Source organism: Symphodus melops, assembly GCF_947650265.1.
Source record: "Symphodus melops genome assembly, chromosome: 14".
NCBI lineage: Eukaryota > Metazoa > Chordata > Actinopteri > Labriformes > Labridae > Symphodus > Symphodus melops.
The window spans coordinates 62,826-75,325 of record NC_136704.1 but is presented as its reverse complement, the minus strand read 5'-3'; the positions used below and the strand labels follow the sequence as shown (position 1 = coordinate 75,325).

The window sequence follows — 12,500 nt, the reverse complement described above, 5'->3', positions numbered from 1 at the left end:
AAGAAGTGACAAAAAAAGATCATCAAGATTTGATCATCCTTAAATCTGAACCTGGATCAGGGTGATCCAAACAGGATCAAAGTGAGCCGGATCACCTGATCCTGGATCATCTGATCCCTTTAATCTGGATTAAACCTTATGAGTCATGTTTGATTCTTGTTGTTGGTTGTTGTCTGTTTGCTGTTGGTGAGAAAGTAATCTGACTTCTCTTGGAAAAGTAAATAAAGCTTTTTAAAACTAATCTCTAATCTCTCTCTGATAAAGTCAAAAACAAAGCTTGAAAATAAAAAGCTTTCACTTTCAGAAAGCAGAAAAAGTTAATGTTCTTCCTGTATGAGAGACAATCTGATATAAAGTCACATGTTGAACATCTTTATAAATGATCACAGCTCTCTGTATGAGACAATCTGATATAAAGTCACATGTTGAACATCTTTATAAATGATCACAGCTCTCTGTATGAGAGACAATCTGATATAAAGTCACATGTTGAACATCTTTATAAATGATCACAGCTCTCTGTATGAGAGACAATCTGATATAAAGTCACATGTTGAACATCTTTATAAATGATCACAGCTCTCTGTAAGAGACAATCTGATATAAAGTCACATGTTGAACATCTTTATAAATGATCACAGCTCTCTGTATGAGAGACAATCTGATATAAAGTCACATGTTGAACATCTTTATAAATGATCACAGCTCTCTGTATGAGAGACAATCTGATATAAAGTCACATGTTGAACATCTCTATAAATGATCACAGCTCTCTGTATGAGAGACAATCTGATATAAAGTCACATGTTGAACATCTTTATAAATGATCACAGCTCTCTGTATGAGAGACAATCTGATATAAAGTCACATGTTTAGTTTCAGAGTTGGTGCTGTAGAAAAAACAACATGGAAAAGAAAAGTTATTGAACTCTCATCTGGCCTCTGGGTTGGTGTAAACGGCCTCCCAGCACTGCAAAAAGACATTTTCCCTGTCTTGTCAAAATCGATGCCTGGTCTTGACCATGTGTCAAAAGGGGGGATGTTGGATATTGTAAATAGATTGTGATGAGATACTCACTGGCTGTCCTATGAGGATGATTAAAACACCAGTTCCTCAAAACGGGTGAACCCTCACCGGATTGGATGCTGATATCTTGTGCTATTGTTGATTATTATAGTTGATCTTCCCTAAGGTGAAAGCGGCCCTTAAGGCCTTAAGGGCTTCAAAGCTTTGTTGGCACTCCTCAGTCCAGTCTCCAGCAGTGATTGGGGCTGCTTTCTTTCCCTTGGAGGGCTTACCTGTGAGCTCTGCCACCCTGCAGTGCAGAAGAGTAGCCAACTTCGCAAATCCCTCAAATCGACAAATCGACGGTAGCACCTGGCGAATCCTAAAAATAATCGCGGCTACCACCTCGATTGTGCTTGGGTCAGTGGCTACTCCTTGGTCAGAGATGACCTGCCCAAGGTAGTTCACCTCTCTCCGGAAAACCTGCTCTTACTCAGCTTTGCCTTCAGACCTTCCTTCTGCAGCCGACCCAACACCACGGCCAGCCTCTCCAAATGTTGCTGGACAGTGGAAGAGAACACCTGTGGTGTATTAATGTTATTATTTGTGGCTGTCTGACCTTTCAATCTCGCCATAGTTTTGATACTGTCTACTGCGCATGTGTATGTCGTTGCCGGGGACCCATGTTACTTCTTGTGCACGTTGTGATGTTGCTCTCCACAAGTACGCTACATAAAGTGTTGAAACGTGTGCATCTCCTGGTTTTTTTAGGCTAAGTACACCACATAATTGGCGACGAGTAAATCGGTTTTATGAGTGAAAATGGCATACTTTTCCCAAAGACCGGACGAGTTTAAGCCGGAACAAGAACAGTGGTCAGCCTACGTGGAGCGCATGGAGTTGCTGTTTGAAGCACATGATGTCGATGATGATAAAAAGGTCCCTATCATATTCAGAAAGCATGCAGGACTGGGGGACCATCACAAGGAAAGCACGTAAAAAGGGGGAAGAGAAAGAGGGGAAAGTGACTGGCTATGTGCAGGCTGATGAAATAGAAGATGAGGTTCTCATGTATCCCGTGTTCAATGCAAGTGGTGCTGGTCGACGGCCATACAAGGCCATTTTTGATGGAAATGGAATGAAAGTGCGTATGGAAATTGACACGGGAGCTGGGGTCAGCATTATTTCAGAGAATGTGTATGAAAAGTCATTCTCACATGTGCCACTAGAGGGCAGCAGCGTAGCCCACAAAGGCTACTCAGGGGAGACCATTCCAGTAAAAGGGCAGTTCATGGCGAAAGTGATCTATGAAGATCAGGCTGCTGACTTACCACTACTAGTAGTGGCCGGAGAAGGTCCATCACTCTGTGGGCGGGAATGGCTGGACCAGATCAGACTAAATTGTAAAATGATCAAAAAAGTCACAGAAAGCACAACTGACAACAAAGCCCAAGTCAATTAAAGAAGTGTTGGCTAAATATGACGATGTTTTCAAAAATGAGTTAGGAACATTAAAGGGCATTAAAGCAACAATCTCAGTAAAGCCTGATGCTGTCCCAAAATTCCACAAAGCACGTGTCCTACCATTTGCCATGAAGGACAAGGTAGAAAAAGAACTGGAGCGTCTGGAGAAAGATGGCATCATCAGCCCTGTGAAGCACAGCGAGTGGGCTGCTCCTGTGGTCCCAGTTCTAAAACGGGATGGTGGGCTCCGCTTGTGTGGCGATTATAAGGTAGCCGTAAACAGAGCTATAAACACTGAGACTTACTCACTGCCGCGAATTGAAGAGGTGCTGGCTGTGTGGAAAAGGCTTCACATGGACTTTGCAGGCCCGTTCATGGGTCACATGGTCTTGATAGTGGTCGACGCCTCTTCAAAGTGGCTTGAGGTGTTTACAATGTCTCAAATAACATCCGCTGTGACCATTTCAAGGCTTAAGAGACTTTTTGCATCTCATGGGATACCAGAGCACCCATTCACTCAAACCAATGCCTGTATGACTCCTGAACATGGGACATGTCCTGTCCCGGGGTTTGTACATCAGCCTCTCTGTTATAGAGGCAGTTGATGCTGCAGGCGCAACAGAGGACCCTGCACTGGAGCTACCGGGGGTCGCCTGTTCTGAAGGCAGCCTCTCATTCTCAGCGGTTAACTGAGCCAGCTGATCTTTAAGACTCTGCAGTTCTTCTGTCATTGGAAAACGCGTGTGGGGGGGAAAGCAAAAAAAACAAAAGAGAAAAAAACGCAATAGACAAAAAAAAACCTGACAGCTGCTGCTTTGCCTGAAAACTCTGGGATTGTAAACAATTGTGAATTTCACCTTGTAAAATAGATGTCAACAACATACAATACAACAGCTGTAAAGAAGTTGTAGTTAGTTTCAGTTTTACACATCCCCAGCAATACCAAACTAGTTAGCAGAGTACCAAATGTCAGGTTTGGAGACACAAACGTTCAGAGCGCAAACACCTGAACGTCGCACAGGGAGCAAGGCAGAGCAGAGCAGAACCAAAGAGATGAAGGCAAAGGCTAAACAGGCAACATGCCAGTGCCACTGCAGACCACTGAGGACACCTGTGTCCTCACAGCACAGCAGGGAGGAGAGCTGACCAACAGTGACAGTGACGTGGCCTGATGGTGCCTGTGTTCGGCTTGGCCTGCTCACCTGGCTCTGTTCTACCTGTCCTGTGTTTACTATTGTTTGTCTCTCTGCTCGAGTCTATGATCATCAGACTCTCCTATGGATTAGATCGTCCATGGTGGATCATGGCTATCCATTTCCATGAGCTGACGGCCCGAAATCCGGGTTACCTCCATTCATGCTGGCGGCCGGTGATCCTGGTGGTGGCCCCCACCAGCGAAGCTCCCGCCGGCGGCACTGGAGAAAGCGAGGAATTAGGGCAGGGATCCAGGTGAAGTTGAGACGGCTGTGGAAACGAGGAGTCCTCAGAAAACAGCGCTGTTCGTTTCTGATGAGTTATTTTATTTTATTTTATTAGTTCATTTGAGCAGAAGACAAAATAATAGAACAGATTTACTCAGGTAATAAAAGAAACAGGGAGAAAATGCTCTCAAAAGGAGGAGGGTGAAGTTCCCAGAACTTATGTGACCCCTGACTTATCAAACAAGAAAGAGCAGTTTGTGACAATTAACTAGTGATCATTTAAATTATAAAGAAGAGAGGAATACAACATTTTTACCATCAATTAATCCATTGATAGGTCCATAATAACACACATCTTGTCTTTTTTGAATGTACAAATTCTTAAAGTAGGAAGAGAGATACCAAACTTTCACCATAGATTCTAGCAGCATCTAGACTCATGATTCATGTTTTACTCGTTTTGTTCATATTTGAAAAAAATAAACTCTTTGTAAACCTTTTTAAAATGTGCCAGGTTTTTGCAAAGTCTGATGTTTTTATCTAGATTATTCCACAGTTCTACGCCACGTCTCGTGGCACACGTGCTTTTCATGGTCGTTCTGGAGAACTGTTTATCAAAACTCTTTTGACCTCTCAGGTTGTACTTGACTTCTCGTTTGAAGAACATATTTTGTAGACTTTCAGGCAGCGACTTTTTTGAGATTTTAAACATCATTTGAGCCGTCTTGTATTCAATTCGGTCCGCAAATTTCATCGTTTTGGATTTGAGGAATAATTGATTTGTGTGTTCACGACAAAAATGCCTATTGAATTTTTTTTTTGGTCGATATTGTTTGTGATTTCCTCAATAACTTCCATTAACACTAGAGCTGGAGATCTGTTTTTAACGAAAGCCATGTTGGCTATCATTTAAAATATTGTGTTTATCTATGAATGAATCTAGTCGGACTGTGTAGAGCTTTTCTAATATTTTTGAAAATTGAGGTAGTATTGAGATCGCTCTGTAGTTTGAGAAGGGTCATAAAAGTTCTTAAGAAAAACTGATAAGCTGCATCCACGTTTGTTTCTTCCAAGAGAGGCTCCCAGTTCTGATCTGCTAAACTTACTTTAAAGGCGTTCAACGCGCTAACACTTGACAATCTAATACATTTAGTAACACGAGTTGTATCATCTTTGGTTTTCCTATTTTTTAGGTTATACAGAACAAACACAGGTAAGTGATCACTTACGTCAGTTACTAGAATCCCACTTGGAAGATCTTTGCTGAGAACATTTGTGAATATATTATCGATTAGTGAACAACTGTATGTAGTTATACGTGTTGGTCTAGTTATTTTAGGATACAAGGACAGGCTGCATTCACATTCAATGAGATCATATTGAAGTCCCTCATCATGAGGCAATGGACGAGTCCATGGACATGACCGTAAACAGGCAGAATGCAAGCTGTGTGGGCAGGTATGGAGGGGGGTAGGAAAGGTCTCTCTCTGTCTGTCAGGCTGGGGGAGCGCAGCACGTTAACATCATTAATACTCCTGTAATATCTGTGGGGAACAGAGGGACACTTGAAGGATTAAAGCTCAGTGTGTGAGTGTCTTATTCAATAAGTCTGAGCTGATAAGTATCTGTCACAAGGCACAAGCTCAAACACAAGGACAACTCACCTGGGTCATCCTCTGCAATAATCCATCCATCCATTTTCTACCGCTTATCCGGGGCCGGGTCGCGAGGGCAGCAGTCTAAACAGAGACACCCAGACTTCCCTCACCCCAGACACCTCCTCCAGCTCTTCCGGTGGGACCCCGAGGCGTTCCCAAGCCAGCCAAGAGACATAGTCTCTCCAGCGTGTCCTGGGTCTACCCCGAGGCCTCCTCCCAGAGGGACATGCCCGGAACACCTCCCAGGGGAGGCGTCCAGAGGGCATCCGGACCAGATGCCCGAACCACCTCAACTGACTCCTCTCGATGTGAAGGAGTAACGGCTCTACTCCGAGCTCCTCCCTGGTGACGGAGCTCCTCACCCTATCTCTGAGGAAGCCCATTTCGGCCGCTTGTATCCGAGATCCCGACCCCTACGGCTTCCTCTGCGGGTGGTGAGTCCACAGGAGGACGGGCCCGCGTCGTACTTTCAGGCTGAACCCTGCCGGGCCCCACGGGCAAAGGCCCGGCACTCTCCTGCGGGCCCCAACCCCAGGCCTGGCTCCAGGGTGGGGCCCGAGCTCCGCCATGCCGGGCGACGTCACGGTCCTTGTTCTTGTTTCCATCATAGGGGTTTTATGAACTGCTTTTAGTCTGACCCGTCACCTAGGACCTGTTTGCCTTGGGTGACCCTGCTAGGGGCTCAAAGCCCCCGACAACATAGCTCCTAGGGTCATTCGGGTGCTCAAACTCCCCCACCATGATAAGGTAGAAGTTCAGGGGGGAGCTAAGGACAACTAACCTGGGTCATCCTTTTCAAGAGAGAGAAACTTTTGAAAAGTCCCTCTCTCTCTCTGTGTCCATGCTCAAATCCATGTCTTTAAAGATCTTTACAGCCCCTTCAAACACACTTCAAGCACAAAGTTTAGAAAATTCAGAAAGAAACTCTCCCCTCAAATGTGTGTCTCTCTCTGTCGGTGATAAATAAGAACTGACCACAAGCTACTAAACTTCTCAATATATGGTTTGAACCGTTCCAATCATCTCCTTATGACATCATAGTATCACCATTATGACTTCCTGTTTTGTTCTGTTCTGTTCCAGCAGTCAGTGTTACATTCTGAAAAAACAAGTAAACATGTTTTTATTCAAATAATATGACTTCTGCTGCTGATAGTGGACAGAAAATGTGTGTATACTTTATATTATAATTGATGTTATTATGTATTTCTTACATTTGTATCTATTGACAGATATTACTGATCTTTTAGTCAGAATAGATAGTCTGATATTATAGTATTTGTGCATGTGGGTTATATTCATATGATAAATGATCAAAAGTGTATCAAAAGCAGTTTGGGCTTTTCCTAGTGCACATTTTTATTTTCAAGAGAACCATTTAGTTCTCCAGTTTGTAGTGGTGTCTGAATTCAGAGTGGGCATGATAATACCTATAGGCTAAACAAAGAAGATACTGGACTGTCATATCTCACAAGATGCTCAGGACCAAAGCCCAGGTGAGCATGTCACTTTATAAATGAGCCCGTCTATGTATGTAGCCTCTCGCTAGCTTTAAGTATAGTCATAGATCCTGTAGTTCATATTGTAACTAGAGTCCAAACAAAGTGCACCAAAGGACAAAGACTGGTACAGTTGTTTTCTCCCCAGCAGGGTTCCATTGACAGCTTTAACAGCAGCACAAACCAACATGGGAAACAAACACTCCAGTTCACTTGAACATAACAGGTGAAGTTTCTAAATGCCCAAAGCATTTGGATAATAATAATACACTGATGAAAAGAGGAAGAAACAAGAATATTCACTATTGAGCATTAACATGGTTATAAACACAACAATATCTAGACTGAAATAAAAAATAACATAAGAATTTAATTTCTTATGAATTGCCCTGATCAACATCTTTTTCAATGAAAATAAAGCTAAAAAGAAGGCCTGCATTGTTTGTAAGAAGTCAACAATTATCCTGACAAATCTACTTGTTGACTGTCTTGAAATGAGACTTCTATATTACTTCATACATCTCATTTCAAATATATTTTGCTGGTAGATTCATTTTACTCAGTATTTGTATTCTTCACCAGGCAGTTCAGTGACAGACTGCTGTCACAGTTGTTCTCCACGGACAGACTTAAGAACTCTTTTGTCCCCCTATAGGCCATAACACTGTACTGCAGCTCACTGTCACGGCAGGTGAAAATCACACAGTGACTCCTGGACTCATATTTTATCATTCTTTTTGTTTCTCTCTCTCTCTCTGTCTCTCTCTCTGTCTCTCTCTCTGTCTCTCTCTCTCTCTCTCTCTGTCTCTCTCTCTCTCTCTGTCTCTCTCTCTGTCTCTCTCTCTCTCTCTCTCTGTCTCTCTCTCTCTCTCTCTCTCCCTCTCTCTCTCTCTCTCTCTCTCTCTCTCTCTCTCTCTCACTTCTCATCTGCACTGCTGACCTCAGAGTCAGCCTCCATTTGGACATTTTAATACATATTGAACAGTCACCTTACTTAGTACCGCTCACTTTAATAATCACCCTAACTATGTTTGCTCTCACACCATGCGTCTGAACAAATCACGTTATCAGAAACCAACACAAACCAATGAGATTACGTTCTTAGCATTAAACCTCCCATTAAACCTTCATGATTGGTTGCTGGTGTCCTCATTTGGATTACATAGTGTTGTGCAGTAGAGAGAGAGCTTTACAGAGATATCAGTCATGACGGGCATGAGAGACTTGCCGTCACACAGCACGTCCTGTTAGAATGCTAACTTTCGGACAAATTTGCGCGAAATCTAACGCTGCGACCAGACAAAATGTATTAAAATATACACTTTAATGTGTTATTTGGATAACTTCTTGATGGTAGTTTGAAAGATTACATGTTCAGGGACTGAATAAGCCCAAAATCTCAAAAATGATCAGTGCATAAAAAATGGGTGTTTTTGCCTGCTGTGTCTCGCCTTAAAAAGAATTAGTTACTAGACTAGATGTCAGGTTGTGATAAGAAACAGGTAGGATGTGTCTTCCCCTACAGAAGGACAAAGGATTCAGGAGTTTGATGCACCAATGAGAGAAGGGGAACCAAACATCAGGAAACAAATTTGGAAAGCTGCCCCAATCAGAGGAAGGAAACCGCACATTCTTGAATGCATTATTTGGTTAGATATTCTCTGTCTAGTGTATAAAAGGGTTCAGGGAAAGATAGTTGGGGCTCAGATTTCATGAACTGACCAGGTATCTGTCTGTGGTCAGGGACACGTAGTGTTGAACCCAGAGACTCTGTAACTTCTATTCTTGATTCATCAGGTTCATAAACTCTGTTAACCTAAAAGAGACGTCTTCAGTCATTCCTCTCATCCCATCAAAAGAATGCACAGAGAGATTCAAGGTCATTATTTAAAGGAGTCAGATTTATATTTACAACATTTAGGAGAAGGATTAAATAGACAACTTTAATCCTTCAGTCCCTCCAGCTCTATATCGCACTAGAGGTGACTGGTCTTTCCAGGTTGTTGCTCCGAGGCTCTGGAATGAACTTCCACCGTCTTTGTGCTCTATTGAATCAGTTGACACCTTCAAGAGTGAACTGAAGACACTTCTATTTGTCCAGGCTTTTAATGAACTCCTTTTAGGGCTGCTAGGACTTTTGGATTGTCTTGGCTTTGTATATTACGTGTGATGTTTTTTTAAACTTTGTTATGAAGCACTTTGTGACCTCTGTCTGTGAAAGGTGCTATATAAATAACATTTACTTACTTACACTGTCATCAACTTCTATCATCACACAGGATATCAGATATCAAAGCAGTGAAGGATCAATCTGACACCATAAACCAGCTTCCTTCAATAAACACGTATCAAGCTGTGACCTTTGACTCCCTGTTGCTATGGTGATTATTAGACTTTGGTATTTCCTGGTGTCAGGAGACTCTGTCCTGTTGTGACGCAGATCTGTTCTCTGTTGAAGGTAAGAGACACTTTTACCTGTTTTTAAGACTCTCTGTTTAAGTGTCTAAAGAGCTGTAAGCTAACAGTTAGCCACCAGGTTCATTAGCTGCTCTGACTACAGTAGAAGTGAAGGAGACACAATGACCCTCAGTCACCATGCAGGCTATGCTAACCATGCTAACATGCTAACAGGTGGACTGAAGACGAGCCCGCTCTGGAAAGTTTCTGTCACTGAGTTCATCACTTGATCTTCAGTGATTGAAATATTTGAGTGTTGTTCTGAACATCATTTTGATTTAAATACTTTTCTTAATAAAGTTTTTTTTACAGTGAAACTCATTCTGATCAAATCCATAAGAAGTTGTTGTAAGTCAATCAGCTGACTGTGTTCTTGGTTAATCAATGACTTGATGGACGTGTTTGAAGGTTGTTTTTAATCCTTTTATGATTCAAAGTCCTGCAGTGACGCCTCCTCTGATAAGATCAAACTTTATTGATGCTCGAGGATTAATTCAAATGTTTCAGCAGAACAAAGACAGAAAAGAGTTTATATAAAAATGATAGAATTCATCAAATGACAACAAGATGATGACAGACTTTTTCACACAGTGATTCATGTCCCAGTTCCAGACTGTGCAGTGAAGACATTCAGAAGATACAACTAGTTTAGTACTTCAGCTCATAGATGGATCAGAGCATGGGCAGAGAGGGGGAGGGCCCAGGATGCTGACCAATGGGAGACTTGGCCTTCACTTTTACATATTTTTCTTTATGAACACTTTCTGTGCTTAAATGAAAAATTAGACTAAATATGTTGTGGTTTCTCGAGGAAAGGGGCGATCGACGAGAGAGAGAGAGAGAGACCGAGAGCAAATTGTGATCCCACACGAACAAAGAAAAGACCCTAGTATTTATGCAGGATTGGTCAAAGCAACATCAGGACATTTACAACTTCATTTAGGCTTTGATCATTCAGGTGTGCATCTCCTACAGTCCTGCACCCCCTGTGGTTCCTCAGGACATATGACTTCAAAGGTTATCTCCCCAGTGTATCCGAAGAGTTAGTCAGTTCTCATTTCAATACCAAATTGTTTATCTTTCACTGTCTTAAGGAATGACCCCAAATAGACCCCTTAATTGTCTTTGACGTTAACAAATCTCTAACCTTAAGAACACCATTTGACCTTAAGAACACCATTTGACCTTAAGAACAACATTTGACCTTAAGAACACAATTTGTCCCTCCATGGATCCTGATCCAAACAACAGTCAGGACCATTTGACCCCAGTCAGGCAGACACCATCAGATCCAGTGTGTACATGGATCCTGATCCCAACAACAGTCAGGACCGTTTGACCCCAGTCAGGCAGACACCATCAGATCCAGTGTGTACATGGATCCTGATCCCAACAACAGTCAGGACCGTTTGACCCCAGTCAGGCAGACACCATCCGATCCAGTGTGTACATGGATCCTGATCCAAACAACAGTCAGGACCGTTTGACCCCAGTCAGACAGACACCATCAGATCCAGTGTGTACATGGATCCTGATCCCAACAACAGTCAGGACCGTTTGACCCCAGTCAGGCAGACACCATCAGATCCAGTGTGTACATGGATCCTGATCCCAACAACAGTCAGGACCGTTTGACCCCAGTCAGGCAGACACCATCAGATCCAGTGTGTACATGGATCCTGATCCCAACAACAGTCAGGACCGTTTGACCCCAGTCAGGCAGACACCATCAGATCCAGTGTGTACATGGATCCTGATCCAAACAACAGTCAGGACCGTTTGACCCCAGTCAGGCAGACACCATCAGATCCAGTGTGTACATGGATCCTGATCCCAACAACAGCATGAACCCCCCTCTCCATCAGAATGAGCCTGATCGGATCAGTCTGTTCTGATTGACATGTTTACATGCTGCGTTTTTATTCAGATCCTTTATTCAGATTATTTGTGTCCATGTAACCGCAGCAGCTGTTTTCTGTATTCTGAGTGAGATACTGTTCTAATAGAAACAGAACTGTGGAGAACTTCAGCTCTGCCTCCTGGTTACTGATGATCCATCTGCTAGTTTGAACTGGAACAATCTGATTAAAGATGATCTTTGTTCATGAAGCAGCTGTTTGTTTGTATCAGGATGCAGGACCAGAGACCAGACTCTCCTGGACCCAGCTGTGTGTCCATGAAGAGTGACCGGTCTATGGGTCGTCCTGTTAACTTTAAAGATGGACGTGGTGCTGATGGAAGGTAAGAATCAAAAATTAGAAAAATGTAAACACACATTAACTGTGAATGAGTTGCTGCTTCTTTAAAATCAGGCTGTATTAGTTCTTTTCAGCTCTGACTTTTATTAACTCTGCATTATCCTTTGTCTCAGCTGATGGTAAACATGTTTTTAGGCAGACGTAGCAGAATCAGTTTTAATGCTAGCACGACAACGTTGATATCATATGAATGAACAGTTTACAATGAATCTGTTGATATCAGAGATGTTACTGTAGCTCGCTGGGAAAGACGCCAACTATCGCTCCAAAGTGGACTCTTTTTTACCGTCATGTAATATTTGTATAAAACAAGGTTGTATGAAATCATATGAAAGGCTTTAATACTTTAATACATAAAACACAAATATGATCCAGATGAGACAGGTGAGAGAGAGTCGTTCTCATGGATCAAGAGACTAAACTTTATAATGACTCAGAGATCATTGATGACGTTGTGCTCTGATCACAGACTGTAAGCAGGCTCTGATGGAAACACCTCACTTTACTGGGGCAGACATGTACAGTCAGGACCGTTTGACCCCAGTCAGGCAGACACCATCAGATCCAGTGTGTACATGGATCCTGATCCCAACAACAGTCAGGACCGTTTGACCCCAGTCAGGCAGACACCATCAGATCCAGTGTGTACATGGATCCTGATCCCAACAACAGTCAGGACCGTTTGACCCCAGTCAGGCAGACACCATCAGATCCAGTGTGTACATGGATCCTGATCC

General features: G+C 42.8%; 1 protein-coding gene across 1 annotated transcript in view; it reads left to right on the top strand.

Annotated features, from left to right (window-relative positions):
* The window catches only part of LOC306835072 (uncharacterized protein), a 333,943-nt gene that overhangs the window by 267,741 nt on the left and 53,702 nt on the right, over positions 1-12,500 (top strand). The gene's annotated exons all lie outside the window — the stretch shown is intronic.